Source organism: Podarcis cretensis, assembly GCF_951804945.1.
Source record: "Podarcis cretensis genome assembly, chromosome: 11".
Taxonomy (NCBI): Eukaryota; Metazoa; Chordata; class Lepidosauria; order Squamata; family Lacertidae; genus Podarcis; species Podarcis cretensis.
In genome coordinates, this window is record NC_137180.1 from 5,238,700 (window position 1) to 5,255,273 (window position 16,574).

Below are 16,574 nucleotides of genomic sequence, written 5' to 3' on the forward strand. Positions count from 1 at the left end.
CTTCCCATAACAGCAGAGGGCAGTGCAGAGCTAAAACTGACGCTCAAACCAAACAGCTCCCTCCGAGCGCCTGCTTCAAAGCATAGGGCTACTTTAGTCACTGAGGAAATTAAACTGCTAATTATGTGTGTGTAAACAACTGAATATGGTCTAATTTGTTGCACATGATTTCAAAAGCATCCAGAGCAGTTTCTTTGGCTTAAATTTTAAAGCATCAATGGCAATTCATCCACTAGTAGTTGTTGCATGGTGCGTGTGACTTGTGTTTTCCAGGCAGATAGATCAAAGTTGATCAGCTGGTCACCTAGTCCAGCACTCTGTCCAAGGCAAAACTTGCCACTTACTAACTACACAGAAACCGTCCCACGTAATGCATATCATGCTAGAGTTGCTGCCAAATTTCACAAAAAAGGAAGTTACACAGTGAATCTGAAAGCTATAGGGCCCATGAACTGTGAACCAGGAAGTCCCCAACCCTGGCTTCTGTCGTGAAATCACTAGGTGGCCTTAGGCAATCCATGCTCTCTTTGCTTCACTTCCCACAGAGGCACCAGCTTCTGAAGAATGGGGGGCTGGCAGCACGTGACGTCCGAATGTTGTACATGTGGTGTCAGGACGTTGGAGGGGCAGAGTTTTCTCCCACTGCTGCTGCCATCACCAGTCTGGGGCTGCATCCTGCCTCCTTCCCCTCTGTGGGAGGGGGAGGAGATGGAGACAGCCTGAGGCTGCTCCTTGCTTGGCCTCCTCTACCACTTTTGGACACTGGGGGGTGGTCTCCTCCCAATAAATATTCAGGGAGCACAAAAGGGCTTGGCCCCTAGGAGAGGGAGCCCTTGCTTCTCCATATACAGTGGTGCCCCACAAGACGAACACCTCGCAAGACGGAAAACCCGCTAGACGAAAGGGTTTTCCGTTTTGGAGGCGCTTCGCAAAACGAATTTCTCTATGGGCTTGCTTCGCAAGATGAAAATGTCTTGCGAGTTCCTGCGGGTTTTTTCCCCTTCCCCCCCCTTTTTCTAAGCCGCTAAGCCGCTTATCAGCTGATCCGATAATCCGATAAGCCGCTAAAAGCCGCTAAGCCGCTAATAGCGCTAATCCGTCAATGGGCTTGCTTCGCAAGACGAAAAAACCGCTAGACAAAGAGAATCGCGGAACGGATTCTTTTCGTCTTGCGAGGCACCACTGTATATAACATACGAATATTACTGAGTTACTTTGCACAGTTGCTGAAAGGTAGAGGTGAGGGCAGGCTTCTGGGCCTCTCTGCCCTGCCCTTCTTACTCTCCCTCAGCCACACCATCTCTTCTCAGATGTGACAGCTGATCCATTTTTAAGTGGCTAATTTAGCTGGCTTAGTTTGTTTTTAAATCGCCAACTGTTTTTAATCTGTTGTGGTTTTTTTACTGCTGTTGAATTGCTTTCAGTGCATTTTTTAAATATTGTATTTTGACTTTCAGATTTTGTAAACTGGTGTTAGAGAGTAGGGTAGAGTACAAATACGAAAAGCAAAATGAATACACTACATTTGTTCAGAAGTTCCTTCTGGGGTGAAACGTAATTCTAAGGTCCATTTAAAAAAAGATGAGACTGCATAAATTTCACTTGGGGGGGTTCTGTATCACCCTAAAACATGGTGTAACACAGAGAACAAGCACAGCATAGAATGCCGCTTAGTTACAGGGCAAATAACTCAAGACAGGCTGTGCCAATGAGCTAAAATTACACCAAAGTGCAAAGACAATGCACAAAACTTACCAAACAATGTGCATAATCTGGGCTACACTGAGTTATAAGTGAGAGTCTAAGCCGGACCAGCTATGATGCAAGTGAGGACGTTGCTTCAGGTGGCAGCATGGCCTTGGGTGCCCTGCCTCCTACACCAGCGACATGCCATCAGTGCCCATTCTGGGCAAGATGGCAGCCATTTTGGGAAAGTTCTCATCCAAAATCACGTGATTTTGATCTCAACGTGATTTTGGGTAAGATGCCACCCAAACTTGGCGTAATCTTGGCCAAAATTGGCACCGGTGGTGGTGCTACTCACCAGTGGCTGATGGGGCAGAGTATATGGTGCCGACAGAGGAGGTTGTATCAGCAGGGCAATGTGAGACTTCCTGTTACACCACAATTGGCAAAAGGGGTTGTGTCACCCCTGGTGAAAGTAGCACCTCTCATCAAGGCCTTTGGTTTATCCTGGCACAAGTGGGAGACATTTTTTACCTACTACTTTTATGTAAAGAGCAAAGTTGCAGCTGACACTTAATAAATATCAATCAATTAATTAATTAATCAATCAGTCAATCCAGTTTAGGAAATCCATACTTGCTGAATAATATGCCCTGTGTAACCTGCAAGCGGAGTGCTAATTGATTGCGGTCAAGACTCCATATATAGCAGCATTGAAAATGTAATTTTCTCTCTTGAATTAGCCATGTGCTCCCAGTGTGGGGATTAATTAAATAATTAATATTTGTAAGCCACAAGCATGTTTAAATTTAGCACCAATTCTTGTACATTTAGCAGCTGAGATTAATTTGTTTACTGCATAATTTTGCCATATGCGTGTAGGAAATTTCTGTATCTGAGATTACATATTGCTCCTTCTTCTTTGAACACGGCTGGTATAAGGCAATGGACATGGACATGAGGATACTCCTTATTCCCAAATATTTTTACTGCTTTGTCAGGCTATATCGTCTGACTCATAAGAAGCTTCTTATGTTCCAATAGTACTGTACATGTAGACTCTAACACCAGCCTAAAGTCAATCATCATCGTCATCACCATCATCATCACATTGTGCTGATGGCTTAAGAACTGATTTGCTCTGATAGCAAGATTAAGTGGCAAAGGAAGGGTTAGTGCCTGACAGTCCCATCTTAGGAAAACGCTATGCCTGCAAAAAGGGGGGAGGGATGCATGGGTTGGGGTTTATTAAAAACAGCATGCTAACCTGTTGTGTATGTTGGACTTTCAAGCAAGCCTGGGACATTGCCTTGGGACACCTGAGTGCTGGAAGAACAAGATGTTCTCATCAAAACAGAATTGCCACAAAAAAGGCAGCAAGTTCTCTCCCTCTTTTCCTTTAATGGCTAGGCCCACATATCAATGTTAGGACACCATTACCAAGTATTATTATTATTATTATTAAATTTATATACCGCCCTATATCCACAGGTCTCAGGGTAGTTCGAATTGTGCTTTTTCTGCTCCCATCAGTAGCAACCATCTGATACAGGAAGCAAGGAAAAGCACATACTGTATGCTCCAACATTTCCCAAGAAGAAATGGGGACATTTCTTGCCAGATTCCCCCCCCCCATACATAATCACCACCACAATGACCCTGCTTGCCCCGCACAGAAGCCCTGCGCACTTACTTGGAAGTAAGCCCTACTGCTGCTCCCTCCTAAGCCTGTCGGTGCACAGGGAAGCCGAGCTGTAGCAAGTGGGCGGCAGTGAAACCAGGCGCTCACGTGAGCAGCTAATTGAAATTGAGTGCAAATAAATGGACAAAGAAGGTAAACAGTCCATAACAGTGACTTGTCCCAGAGCTTTGTGCTCTGTGACAATTGAAAGCAGGGTTTGTGCCATTGGGAAGGAGTTTGTTTCTAGGTGCCCTACACATTGTAGATGGAGAGAGCGGGGGGGGGAACTTCCCTCAATTCATCCAAGCCACCAACACAACCTGGCCACAAGTAGCCGCTGCTGCAGTGGCTTTTGGAGAGGAACTCCCCAAGGCAAGCAAGGACATGGAGCGTGCTTTGCTGTTGAGCAGTTGGAGGTGGAAGAGGGTTGTTTTGCAGCCACTAGGCTCAAAGCGCAGGTATCCTGAGACAGGGAGGAGGTACTGGGGAGAAGGTGCCAGGGACTCCATTCACCCCACAGATGCTAGGCCAGTTTCACTTGTCTCTATGGTCTACGGAGCTCATAGAGATAAAAAAAGTGACCATAGAGTTAGTAGAGTCAAACACAATTCAGAACATTAGAGACAAATCTGTGATAGCTCATGTTTTTCCGCGATTGTCCCAGCCAAATTGTGGCACTTGGAGGGTATGAAAGCACATTACGGTTAAGTGGTCCAACCTCTGTGGAGGGTGTCTTCTCTTCTGCTGTTTATGTATGAACACATTATGAGCTGAGGTGAATTAAGCTTTACTCTTGAGGAGGCTTGGGAGTCTGCACTGAATGGAAACTAACAGCAGGCCACACCTCTGAGTCAGATGTTCTCCAGGAGCTGGCCTCCTGGGTCATAGCTGTTTCTCTTTGAGGGGCCACATGCCAGCTGTTGAATTGGTAATGCATACATTACAGAGAGGTCTGCTGATTTGGGGTAGTTCTGCCCTGATCTGGTGGTACTAAATATGAATGTTTTGAGGCAGAAAAATACATAAACAGATCACTGTCTTAAAACCCCCAGTATTTGCTGGTCACGCCTCTCCTGTTTGCCCAGTACAAACAGTGATACTGAACAAGCACTCCACATGATAATGACTGTTGGACAAGCTGCTTTTTAGATTAGAAAAGGTCAATTAACAACTGTCCCGCTGGACAAATGCAGTGATGAGAAAGGAGTGAGCTTTGACTTAATGTTCCATATTATCTATCTATCTATCTATCTATCTATCTATCTATCTATCTATCATCTATCTATCATCCATCTATCTTCAGTTATTTGTCTAGGCTTTTAAGGGGCTTTCTTGCAAAGATAATGATGATCCATTTTACTTATCCAGTGAGAGCTTTGAACTGAAGGCTTTTTTCTTGAGTGTATAGTTGGAGCATTAAGGACAGTATTGGGTAGAACAGCCAATCAGAGTAATGAGTCTCCACTGCTTGGGAAAGCGAGATTAATCTAAATCAAATACTTTCCACTATGGCAATTTTAACTAATTCCCTCATGAAAGTACAAGAGATATGTGAAACCCCTACAGTCAGCATAAACCTCCTGGTAGGGCTAGACAGGTAATACCTTTTAAGCTTGTTAATGTCTTATCCTGCTGGTTTCTACAAATGATTCAAAGAATAGCTGAGTACTTTTCAACCTGTCATTACAGAGAAATGCAACTTTCAGCCTGGAGATGGAAGGTGCAGTGTTGTGTGATGTGATTATATCTATATATCTATATATCTATATATATCGCGCATGCGAGCACACACACACACACACACACACACACACACACACACACACACACAACTACAGCATGATAACAGAGAGATTGTTTCTGCTGTCTGTACTGATTTAATTAATGTCTATATTATGCACTTCCCTACTCGCCCCGAGATATTTATACACCTTGGGAGCCTATAATATGGAAAGCTATCGTGAAATAGCAGCACATTTTCATGTCAAGGCTTTTAGAATAAGAAGCAGTTATCCTTAAGATAAGAGAAATGGAGGGGACTTGATAAAGGAGGGAACTGATAATCCATATTCCCCTTTACAGAACTGGGCTCAACAACATAGGTAGTATAAAGGGAAGCAAGAGACAGTTTAAAGAGGGGGGGAGTCTAAAGTAGGTCTGGTGGGGGTCTTCAATTAACAGCTCACAACTGAAAGCAGGTAATAGGAGGCTGTGCATTCCCTTAATACACGGATGAGGAAGCCATCCCTCCATCCCCAGCCATTAGCCATGCTGACTGTGCTGATGGGAGCTGGAGTCCAGCAACAACTGGAGGGCCACAGACCACTCACCTTGCAATATAGGTTGGATCCAGACTTAGTCAGGTTTAAAATAGAGCCAGTATAAACAATGAGTCTGCTGTAAGCATGACTATTGTCTGGACAAGCCTGGATCTACCCCACCATTAACTCTGTGACTTAAGTAAAGAATGGGTGACATTGGGGCATTGATCCAGGACGTACTTGAACAAAGCTTGTATAGTTCATGCAAGTAAGGGCTGGGGAACATGTGCCTGTTGGACTCCATCTCCCATCAGCCTGTTGGCATGAGCAATGGCCAGGAATGATGGAGGTTGTAGGTGTAATCCAACAAGAGTGGGGGGAGTGGGGGCACAGGTTCCTTGCCTTGATAGCATTGCAGCTTCTGCAATAGGCTTGTAAATAATGTATAGTAATGTTACAAGCCCGGGATCACATGGGAGGGACCCACACTATGCCTCTTTCTGTAGCACTGTTTTTCCAGTTCCTGAGAAGGTCAGGGATAGCTGTGTCAGCCTGTGTTGCAGCTAAAGCAACAAAAAGTACTGTGGCACCTTAAAGATTAGCAACAACAACAACTAGAGTCCACTTCTTCACACGTGCAAAGGGGTGGGGAGATTGTAAACAGGTCAGAGGGAAAGAATATTCAGAAAGTACAGACAGTGACAGTGAGTTGTTTAACAGTGGACATTCACAAAGAACGTGTAGGTCAGTGGTTCTCAATGGGTGTAGCAGGATGGCAGGTGTGGCAGGAAGATTCAAGGATAATGAAAGAAAGAAACATTTCAGTGTAGTATAGTATCAAAATAATTGTTTTATACTTACTGGGTGTCCCATGATCATATAATAAAGTAGTTGTGTTATATGTTATAAATCAAGCTTGGCTAGGATTTCTTTCTTTTTGTTTTCCAATGCATTACTCATCAATTAAAAAATCGTGACAGAAGCAAACTTTTCAAACTGAAAGTGTGACCCAGAGGAAAAAGTTTGAGAACCACTGGTGTAGGTGATAACACAAACATCCCGGCCCTGCTCAGCTAATTAGCATGTGTCTAGAAAACCATCCTTTTCTTACATTCATCTCATTCTTACATGAGAGTAATCACCAAGGAACACAGTAAGACTTACTTCTAAGTTCCCCCCAATCAAGTAAATAAATAAAAATACTGAACTAACTGACCAATTGTGTCACAGATAAATCAGTTCTGCCTGCCCCCCCCCCAAAAAAAAACATAAAGCCTGCTCTCCCTAAAATAAATCCTGGCTATGCTCATTGACACATCTTGACTTTTACTACATCAGTTTCACATGGGGAATAATTTGCTTAGAATTGCCCCAGTATTGCCCCAATGGCTGAACTAATTGTGTCAAGGCAATGACTAGAAAAATTAAGCTTCTTGTTCTCATCAATGAAATCAAGTATGAACTCTAACTTCTGATTCCAACAATTATCTGACTGAAAGATGCATCTTTTCTAGCAACTTTAATATGGATGAACTCAGACAATCATTTTGATCCCTGCAGGCATTTGGTTTTTGCAATCACTGAGAGGTGGCGACAAATGGAATGTAGTTATCTGAAGTGATCCAGCATAAAATAAGACTCTGTGGCCATTACATTTTGGGCAAACTGCATGCTCATTGTCGATTAATGTCCTGTTCACTCAGTAGTGCCATGGCCACCAAACTTAAAACTTTGCTTTTGGCAAATATAACAAAACCTGTTTTCTCCCTTTCAATATTGCTAAAGTATGCAGATATGCCATCCATAATTCTATTTGTGTAACCTCACATTGAAAAGGATATGATATAGTATCTCACATATAGTGTTGGTTGAGAAATGAAATATTTGACATGCGTTTCAAAGAGCTGTCAGAATAAAACTCACCAGTTATACATCTGTGGTGGAAAAATAATTGGATTAGAGCTGTATGAAAATGTTGTTTTTCATACGCCTGCATTTGTGAGAGATACTTGTGTTCCAAACCAAACAGAAGTGCAGATACTCTGATGATGATAATAATAATAATACTGTATTTCTCTGTGTTGAAAGAAAAGGTATTATTAAGAACCTAGCAATTTATCATACTAAAAGCTCAACTACTGGATAGAGCAGCCATATTTTACAGCAAAAAGAAGTATGATGACAGAATAAAATAAAGAGGTCCTTGGTTTGAGAGGCTGCATATAATTATCAGTGTGAAACAGATTCTTTTTTGTTCAGACCTAAGACCTAGTCAACTGTTCAAAGAACACATACAGTGACTAGAGGGTGCAGGCGAACACACAACTTCCCTGTCACTACCAACTCCACTCTTGACCAGCTAGCACGGAGTGGGAAGGTCTGTGTGATGTTGATGATACAAATTTTTAGTTGCTTGTTTCACAAAAAAGGTATGCAAGTGCCTTACTGCATATTTAAAAACACAAACAAAAAATGGATTATAATAGATGCATTCACATGTAATCACATGCAATTCATTAAAAATATGCAAATCAGCTCCCCATAACAGCAACAGAAAACTTTGGCAGCACATGAACAGCAAAACAGCCAGTAGCAGATGACATGGTGGGCCACCACTACTCTAGTCCAGGGCCGGATTTAGGTTTGATGAGGCCCTGAGCTACTGAAGATAATGGGGCCCTTTATATGTCCAGCTGTCCTTTGTCAACAACAAATTGCTGCTGTTTTTTGTGTTGAATATATTGTTGTTGTTGTTGTTGTTTAGTCATTTAGTCGTGTCCGACTCTTCGTGACCCCATGGACCAGAGCACGCCAGGCACTCCTGTCTTCGTTGAATATATACTATATGGTAATTTATAGACCTAATAGGTATCTAAAGCCATTTGCAGATAACAAAATATGTATTTTATCACACTGGTTTTATTTTATTTGTTTGTTTATCTTATATTTTGGAAATGTACATCCAGGTTTTTTTTTACTTTAATTATTTTTGGGGGGCCCCAAGAGAGTTGGGCCCTAAGCTATTGCTGGTTTAGCTTATACGTAAATCTGGCACTGCTCTAGTCAGTCATGATGCTGTTTACTGGGAGGTGGAGCTGAAATGTGGCAATGAGGTTGGTTCATATCCATTAGCGGAATCAACCCAGTGCTCCCACTGCTGTGTCTTCACCATGGTGACCTCGTTGTTGCCTCACCCATTTCTAGATGTTGAGATATGGAGTAAACTTGAATGGTTTAGTGGATACTAACTTTTTTCTGTGACTGGAACAGAGTTCATGGGATGCTGTGGGGTTTTCCTATGTCTCCGTTGCCTTTCACTGCCCTCTGCCCAACCCCCCCCCTTAGGAATGGTGTGGGAGGTTACAGATGGGGGCATTTGCTCCTTCTGTGAATGGGAAAAGCATCTTAGGAGCCAAGCCGTAGTAAAGATGTAAGAAGGTATTGTTTGCCATTCCTACCTGTACTGATTGCATGCAACACTGTTTCTGTTCCTCTGCAGCTTATCTTCTGCCAAAAAAAAAAATGTTATTCCTCTCATTGTCTGCTGCGGCAAAATTATGTAGCTTACATAATTTACATAATTAATTAAACAATGTATGTATATTACACTGTCCCATTCATTTCAACGTAAAGGAAGCACCGTGCAAACGCAGGAGAACATAATCTATTACATATCATTTGTAGACTTAAAGCAACAGCAACAGTGAATTCCAATCCTATTCACTGGCTTGACTTCCACTCTGGACATGGAACTAATAAGTGAACTTCAGCAATTTCCATTCCCATTTCCAATGGAACTCTCCAAGATCCCTAAGCTATAGTTAAATATGCTCCAATAAGTTATGTAAGAGCCAAGTCACTAGAGGTAGCTTTTCATATAATGTTCTGTTTACATTAAGGCAATCAGCACCATGGACCAAAGATTGGTTGCTTGGTATTTAAAATTTGTATTTCATTACATTTATGAGATGCATTTTCTCCAGCTTATTGGACAACCTCAGAGCTAAGAGCTGCCTCTGTTGGAGGTATTCCCAGGCTTTTTGTGTGGTTGGTTGCCCAGAATATTTTGGTAACTCTACGAATTTCAATATGTTTTCCCACAGAACTTAAGCCAAACCATTCAGTCAGAGACACTAATTGTCCAAGTACAAGTTGGACATGCATGACCCACCACATTTTGAACTATCATGGTGAGCAGAGAAGATACAAAACAATTTATTAGTTAACATCCATCAAGTATCCTGGCAACTGTAGGTGTTAGAGACAGGGTTATGTTCCTGCCTGAACAAAAATGAGTGGTAAACAGAAGATGGAATGTCAATAAAGAAAAGAATAGGTTTTTTATAGATGCTATGGAGAAATCAGTAGAAAAAAACATTATTCATGCTGGATCACCACAATATCTGAAACAATCTGAAAATAGATTCTGGCATATACAAATACCACTCTTGCAAATACATTGATTTAACTTTGCTATAACTTGGGTTAGGGAGTACAATATTTTAAATTATAGAGGCACCAAAGATCAGGGGCTGCCATGTTTTGGAGGCTCAACAGAACATTTTGAATTTTGAGAGGGTGCCATGGAGGGAGCCTTCTGCTTACTTCTTATCCTCCTTCCTATGTTCTTTCCCCATCCTAGGCAGTTAAAGAGAAAGTAGGTATATGCACTCATACTCACATAGTGTCTTTACTTTTCCTTGGGGCAAAAATTGAATCCAGTAGAATAAAAACACATATTCCCCACTCAATCAAATCAAATCAAATCAAATCAAATCAAAGCTTGTATTGATAGACTGCTCAGTAAAGATCACTGTTCTTGTGCATTGCCACCTGCCTGGGCATGGCCCGCAGCCAATGTCCAGCCAAGCAGCAAGGCACTGCCCCTCCAGCGAGGTCTCTGATTGGCCCATTTTATCTTGACTTTCTGCTGGGAAATCCGCCTTGGTACTTCTACCAGGCAGGGAATTCCCTGAATGAACAGCCAACACGTAGGCTTCTGCTGCTGGGGATGCCGGATGGGGTGAAGGTCTGTAACTGCTGCCCACCTGAGAAGGGGGAATGGCCAATCTTGTGCTTTCCAACAGGATGAAAAAATGAATCCAAGCTGTAGATCTTCCTGATTTTTGCGTAGCATGACAATAGAAGATCTCAGGGGCTTTGTGGGCATGAGGGAGAGTCCTCAAGAGTGCTGCTGCATCTGTGGGTCCCAGCCATACAGTCTTTTTTCTAACCCACTCTCTGAAAACAAGGAGCAAGGTCTGCCTCTTAGCTGGCAAGATTGTGGTGGATATCCCTGTATGGTTAAGTCCAGTCAAAGGCAACTATGGGATGTGGTTCTCATTTCACTTCAGGCCAAGGTGTTTGCCCACAGACAGCTTTTCGGATCATGTAGCCAGCATGACTAAATCGCTTCTGGTGCAACAGGGCACCGTGACAAGTGCCAGAGCACACTGAAACATCGTTTATCTTCCCATCTCAGTGGTACCTATTTATCTACTTGCACTGGTGTGCTTTCAAACTACTAGGTTGGCAGAAGTTGTGAAAGAGCAATGGATGCTCACCCTGTTGCAAGCATTCATCTAACAATACATATAAAGAAATAACTGTAGATAAATTTACTACTGTCAAGCAAGAGATCATTAGATGCTGACTGGCATCACAAATAATTCAAAATATCTGTTTGAAGTCAGAATTAACAACTGGCAGTTTACAGAGCACATGTTCACCAAGGCCAAAACAGATAGAATGTGGAACACATCACTAAAGTGCTGTCACTTTTTACCACAATAAACAACATTTGCTACTGTAATTTGTTAAAGGTGCTGGAAATTGTAGCTCTGTGATTGTAGCTCTGTGAGGGAACTCCTAAAAACTCTCAGAACAAATTACAGTTCCCAGGATCCTTTGGGGGAAGTCATGACTGTTAAAGTGATATAAAAGTGCTTTACAAGTATGGTGTAAATGTGACCCTTTTCATTTGAGTTGTGGTACTTGTGGTACTTCATGGCCTCAGTGGAAGCTCCCCACCCCCCTCAGGAAATAGCAGCTTCAGTGTGCGGGGAGACATTGATCAGGACTGTGGCGGGGGAAGAAAGACTTAATCCCATCCCTGCATGCTTTAGCCTCCAAATCTCCCTTCTCCCCTACCTCACACAATGTTTATGTATGTGTGTACAAAACCCACAACACTTGGAATGATGCATTTAGTACAACTTTTAGTTTGGTCCAGAGTAAGGGAATGGAAATGGCATTTTAGAAATTGCATTAGCATTTTGGGCCAGTGTTCTAGCAGAAACATCTGACAAGAAACTTCAAAACAGAGCTTTAAAAGAACTGTACAGAATACAAGGCCAGTGCAAAGCTTAGCCTGAGACCAGGCTTCCTCAATCTTGGCCCTCCAGATGTTTTTGGCCTACAACTCCCATGATCCCTAGCTAGCAGGACCAGTGGTCAGGGATGATGGGAATTGTAGTCTGAAAACATCTGGAGGGCTGAGGTTGAGGAAGCCTGGCTTAGCCTTTGGCAATAGGACTGGTTTTTAGAGTCCAAAAGTCTATAATATTAATATAATAAGCAGAGATCTATTTCCCCCTATCACACACACTCAAACAACTATTGAAAATGTAGTGTTTAATGTACTATTAAGCTGAGGCACTTGAAAAATAATTGTTACATTTGAATAAGATTTTCAACAACATATAGTTGTTGAGGGACATGGAAATCAAATGCTAGTATCCTGCTAGACCAATTACTGTTCAGTTATTGCCTCACAGAGAAATGTACAGCAATTGACAGATAACCTATCAAACAAATTATAGTTTGTTCTTGATTTCAACAGGGGGGAAAGAGGAAGAGGCAACTCAATATTGCTACTTGTCATCTCCGCTCATCCATGAGACAAGAAGGTTGCAAATTCTGACAGATACTTATATTCCCATCATATTTTGCTATCCAATATCTGTGCTTCTCATCTTCTGGGCTAGAGGGGCAAATGGTCATGGATGCCTGCATGTCGAAATCAGTGTTACTCTCCCTTGTATGTTGTTTTAATATGGCCTAAGGACAGCAAACATCCACCACCCATTTTATAATTATCTAAAGTCTCTATAAAGCTTGTAATATGCAAAGGGCTTTGTGGTCTCTATCAACAGCCCTGTGAGGCAGAGAACTATCACTCCCTCTGTTTCCGAAGTTCAGAGCCTGAGTGCAGAAGCTGATGTAGCTAAGTGGCACCACACACACACATGCACACACGCATGCACACACATGCAAACGCATGCACACACGAGGTATCAGCAGACTTGAAGGAAACCCAAGATTTGCAGTGTGTGAAGAAACTCAGTTCAAATCAAGCCCCCAAAATTAGGAAATTCAGACTGCATGTAAGCTTACATACAGATCAGATGAGGGGAAGGTTTGAGGAGGAAGCCTTTGAAAATGTAGATAAGTTGAAACTCAGCCAGTCTGATCCATGCTTTCAAACCTCATGTCATATGGGGAAGCTTTCCCACTGTGGGAAATCATCCTGTCTGAGGAAGGGAAGTTCTGAAGGTCCCCATCCAACAAACACAAGCAATGTTTCTTTCCTGGGCCCACTTCTCATTACAGTTTTACAATACTTGAAATGGACTCAAGATGGCCCAGCAAATCTACGGTTACTGTGGGTATTTAATCCTCGATTCCCTAGCCATGTCCTACTTACTGGTCCATGAGTCTACTTTGTTGACGTACATACTGGTAGTTGACTTTGCTTTCTCTTGCCTTTCATCAGCTTCTGGTTCAGAATAGAGAACAATGGAACATTATCTTTACACCCTGTGACACAGTTCTCTCTTAATCTTAAATTTGCCAGTCCACATCTACTTTTATTCTTGTTAGATTTAATTCCTCAGTGTTGGTGAGTATTGAATGTGTTTTGTGGATTTGGTCTGATATTAATGTGTTTTGTGGATTTGGTATATCTTTTCATTATAAGCTGCTTTGATCTCCTTTTTGGAAGAAAAACATAGGGTGTACATTTTTAAAGATCTGTACATAAAACATATATACAGTGGTACCTAGGGTTACAGATGCTTCAGGTTACAGACGCTTCAGGTTACAGACTCCGCTAACCCAGAAATAGTACCTCGGGTTAAGAACTTTACTTCAGGATGAGAACAGAAATCGTGCTCCGGCAGCACAGCAGCAGCAGGAGGCCCCATTAGCTAAAGTGGTGCTTCAGGTTAAGAACAGTTTCAGGTTAAGAACGGACCTCCGGAACAAATTAAGTTCTTAACCCGAGGTACCACTGTATAAGATTTTTAAAAAATCAAAAACTAAAAACAATAACTGAAGGAAAGTATTTGTTTCTGCACATGTTTCTGCACATTTTCTGTGCATATACTTCACGTACTTCTAACAAACATATCACCCTGTCTCTGTTCCCATGTTCTAAATGGTCAAAGTTGCTAAGGAAATAATGATACAGGCCTGTCACACGCAAAATACTTCTTGCTTACAATGGCATTGCAGTCTTGTGTGCTGGTCTTCCTTCTCAAACTTTTCAAAATGTTTGCGAAGTACCATGGTTTGCTTCACAGGTAATTCCAAACCATGATTTGGAGGGCCAGAAATATGCTGTGAGTTCTCCCCCTTCCTCCTCTGGTCATGAGCTCCCTCTCTCCTTCCTTCCTTCCTTCCTTCCTTCCTTCCTTCCTTCCTTCCTTCCGTCTTCCAAGCCAAGCAAATTGTGGTTTGCATAAACCTTAATTTGCCTAGGTCAACATGCACTGTGTGTGAGTCAACAGCACTTCACCAATATTCTGTAACTGAGTTTGAAGGACTGGGGGCATTACGTTGGAATCAATTCAAAGAATAGTTTATTTCTAATCCTCTTTCCTTAAATAAGAGGACAACACAGAGATGGCAGCTGCAGACAGGAAAGCGGCACACCTTATGGCACCTGCTGCTTGAAGGAACTATTTCAAGCAGGTTCATCATTCATTGAGTAAGGTTAGCTTTGTCCTGAAGAGAACTCAGAAAATTTTGATTCTAGATTTTTCTGAAGTTCAAAGGAATAGATTTGTATAGCCTTTAAACTAATTTGTTTCTGCCTCTTCCATCACCCTTTTTTTAAAGGCAGCTATTAAATAGACACATTCCTTCAGCTAATTCAAGAAAATAAAAATCAAGCATGCTAATATTTGTGTGGGATAATAGCAGCTGTGCTTTGTTGTCTGGCTGAAGAAACAGGCAGGCCGCCTTCCTCTATGAATAAACACAACCAGTGACATAATTGCGGGTTTTCTTTTGAACACTATAGTACAGTATTTCTTATACCTAATGAAGATGGCTTGAAATCAATAATCCTTCCTCTGGTGATGAAATTTTTACACAACTTTAAGCAGACAAATTGGTCATAATGTATTTTAGTAGCATTAAGGTATTCATGGGCTTACCCTTCCAGTTGAAGAGAGACCCTGTTAAAACTATTATTCAATGACCGCAAATTTAAAGAATCTTCATCATCCCAATTTAAGAAAGTTGTGGGCGGATTCTGAACAATGTTTTCCTTCTACGCAATTTGAGAAACAAGTTGTGGACTTTTCTATTGTGCAACAGTGCATTCTCGGTTTTATTTATTACAGTGGTGCCCCGCAAGACGAATGCCTCGCAAGACGAAAAACCCGCTAGACGAAAGGGTTTTCTGTTTTTTGAGGTGCTTCGCAAGACGAATTTCCCTATGGGCTTGCTTTGCAAGACGAAAACGTCTTGTGAGTCTTGCGAGTTTTTTTGCTTTCCCCCCACTTTTTCTAAGCCGCTAAGCCGCTAATAGCCGCCAAGCCGCTAATAGCGCTAATCCGCTAAGCCGCTAATAGGGGTGCTTCACAAGACGAAAAAACCGCAAGACGAAGAGACTCGCGGAACGAATTATTTTCGTCTTGCGAGGCACCACTGTATTCGGTCTATGGGTTCATTTGAGACAGAACCAAAGAAAAGCCCTTATTCAGGTAGTACTCTCCACATGAGAGGAACAGAGAGTGAGGCCAAGTGTACGGAGCTTGCCTCAGATGTTGTGTCCCTGGCCAGCTCCCCACCCCACAACACTGCCCAATGTAAAAGGAAGGTAGTACAATGGTAGCACAAAGGAAGGTCTTACAACAGGGAACCTGCTTAAATGCATAGGCTTGCCCCCAAGATTTGCACGCCAGATTGTTCATGGTTCTGCTGGCTGGTGCCAACTGGGACTGTTAGGTTGGGAGGCAGGGAGCCCAGTAGTGTAGGAAGGTAGGGGCAGGAGGGAGGCGCACCAGGTGCCACGAGGGCTGCAGGGCGCTGGAGCCACTGTCCCTCCTGGGTACTTGGCTTGGGCACCCGAAAAAAGCTCAACCTTGGGCGATATCGGGTGCTGGTGGGGTACACTCTGCCCAAGGCACCAGCAGGGTTTGCTATGCCAGTGAGGGAGCCCAAACAGAAGGTGACAGGTAGAGCCAGTTAATTCTAGTTTTGTTCCCATCCTCCTCCCTGCTGAATTCTACAAAGGCAAAACTGAGATTTAGGAGGCAGAAGCAGACAGAGAGCGCCACACCCTGGGCTAGATGTGAGACAGAAGGGAGGCAGGTGGGGTCTGATTGTGGGCAGACTGCAGTTAATGGGGCACTGCCCCATTTTCCCCAGTAGAGTGTAGAATATAAATCACAAGACATTTATATGCACTTAGAACATACTCTCTTCTTCACACCTTCCTTAAACAATTAATATCACATGAAGGATAACAGCTGGATAGAGCTAGTGTGTGAACACATTTTCTTCCAAGCCTTCTCAGTCAACAAAAGCAAGAATTTAACAACCTGCATGGATTCCTAGGATGTAGTGTTTGCGAGCAGGTGAGCCAGAGAAGGAGGAGGTTTTATGGACTCCAGGAAGAGAAAGATATATTGACTCCTTTCCCAGGAAATGATGTT